The sequence below is a fragment of the Protobothrops mucrosquamatus genome, unplaced genomic scaffold, assembly GCF_001527695.2.
Source record: "Protobothrops mucrosquamatus isolate PMUCROS unplaced genomic scaffold, P.Mucros_1.0 scaffold1146, whole genome shotgun sequence".
Classification (NCBI taxonomy): Eukaryota; Metazoa; Chordata; class Lepidosauria; order Squamata; family Viperidae; genus Protobothrops; species Protobothrops mucrosquamatus.
In genome coordinates this window covers 299,821-301,921 of record NW_015387362.1, presented here as the reverse complement: position 1 = coordinate 301,921, position 2,101 = coordinate 299,821, and positions in this window count along the sequence as shown.

Genomic DNA, 2,101 nt, shown 5'->3' with positions numbered 1-2,101 from the left:
GCTAGCCCAGATTCTGTTTCTGCTTCTGCCTCTTTCATCGCAGACTCTCTATGCCTCTGAGGTTCTGTGCTCCTGAGATCCATTGTCAGATGTATTTTTAATACCTTCAGCGACAGATCTGGTCCCTTTTGAGACCTTCTCTTCGGTCTTTCCCCTGCTTTTTGGTGATGCAGGACAAGTTCCAGGTTGCCATAGAAACTGTTGCCTGGAGAGACTCTTTGTAGTAGAATTTATCCCTTTGCTTGACAATAGAAGCTGCCTGTTCACAAGCCCAGATGAGAAATTCTACAGATTCTCTTTGAGAAGGAAAAGCCATTTAGGGGAGGGAGGGAGGATTCTGAAGGATCACCTTGCAATCTGCATGCAACGATCCCTTACTCAAAACTTCGCATCTCCCTCCGACATCACCTTGCGGGTTTTCCTTCCCACTTCTGACTGTAAAGAAGAGAGGTGGATGGCGGCAAAAGTACCCATCATCAACTCCTGTCCCAGGTCCTCAGGAAGTTCAGAAATGAAGGAGAAGAATTCCACCAGATCACGTAAAAGGTACATCCCTTCCCAAGATATAAAGTGTGGTGCCAGGGTGGGGGAGGGGGGAAGCTGGAATTTCACAGATTTATCCTAAGACTAAGATGAGTAGCTGAGGTTAAAGTTTGCCAGTCATTTTATAGATTTGGGTTCTGTAAAATCCAAGGGTGGCAATCTCTTCTTTCTTGAATTTCGTTATAGTGGTTTCCAGGAGTCATGGTTGCCATAAGTGGGCGTTTCTGCCATTTTGAGGCAAGGAAACACATGAAAAGTGGAGCATATGCTCTAAACTGAATTTATCCTAGCTTTAAAATGATGCCCACCATCAGGAAAACAGGAGAAAAAACTATGCCTTGCCTACTTGCATCATCACTTAGGTCATGTAAGAGACCTATATCCAGCCTTGACTGTTAGTAGTTTGGATTCTTGTGTATAGTTAATAATAACAGAATAACAGAGTTGGAAGGGACTTTGGAGGTCTTCTAGTCCAATCTCCTGCTCTGGCAGGAGACCCTAGACCATTTCAGATAAATGGTTGTCCAATCTCTTTTTAAAAACTTCCAGTGTTGGAGCATTCACAACTTCTGGAGGCAAGTTGTTCCACTGATTAATCGTTCTAACTGTTAGGAAATTTCTTCTTAGTTCCAGGTTGCTTCTCTCCTTGATTAGTTTCCATCCTTGCTTCTTGTCCTGCCTTCAGGCGCTTTGGAAAATAGCTTCACTCCCTCTTCTTTGTGGCAGCCGCTCAGATATTGGAACACTGCTATCATGTCACCCGTAGTCCTTCTCTTTATTAAACTAGACATACCTAATTTCAGCAACGGTTCTTCATATGTTTTAGCCTCCAGTCCCCTAATCATCTTTGTTGCTCTTCTTTGTACTCTTTCTAAAGTCTCAACATCTTTTTTTACATCGTGGGGACCAAAACTGGATTTACAATGCTTTGGTAAGGCCACACTGCAGTACTCCAAGTGTGGCCTTACCAAAGCATTGTAAAGTGGTATTAATACTTCATGTGATTCTATCCCTCTGTTAATGCAGCCTAGAACTGTGTTGGCTTTTTTGGCAGCTGCAGCACACTTGCTGGCTCATCTTTAAATGAGCGTCCATGAAATAAACTTTTAATGTTTTTGAACTCTATTCCGGTTCCTGACTTCTTACACTTGACAGGAAATGTGCAACTTCCTGAACGTATAGATATATTAGAGAGCCAGATAACGTAGTGGTTAAGGCATCAGGCTGGAAAGCAGGAGCCTGTGAATTCTAGTCTCACCCTAAGCACAAAGCCGGTTGGGCCAGTCCTTCTCTTTCAGCCCTAGCCAAGAAGGCAATGCTAAAACCACATCCGAAAGATTTGCCAAGAAAAATGCAGGGATTTATAATAATAATAATAATAATAATAGTAAAGTTGGAAGGGACCTTGAAGGTCATCTAGTCCAACCCCCTGCTCAGGCAGGAAACCCTATACCATTTCGGACAAATGGCTGTCCAGTCTCTTCTTAAAAACTTCCAGTGTTGGAGCATTCACCGCTTCTGGAGGCAGGTTGTTCCACTGGTTAATTGTTCTCACTGT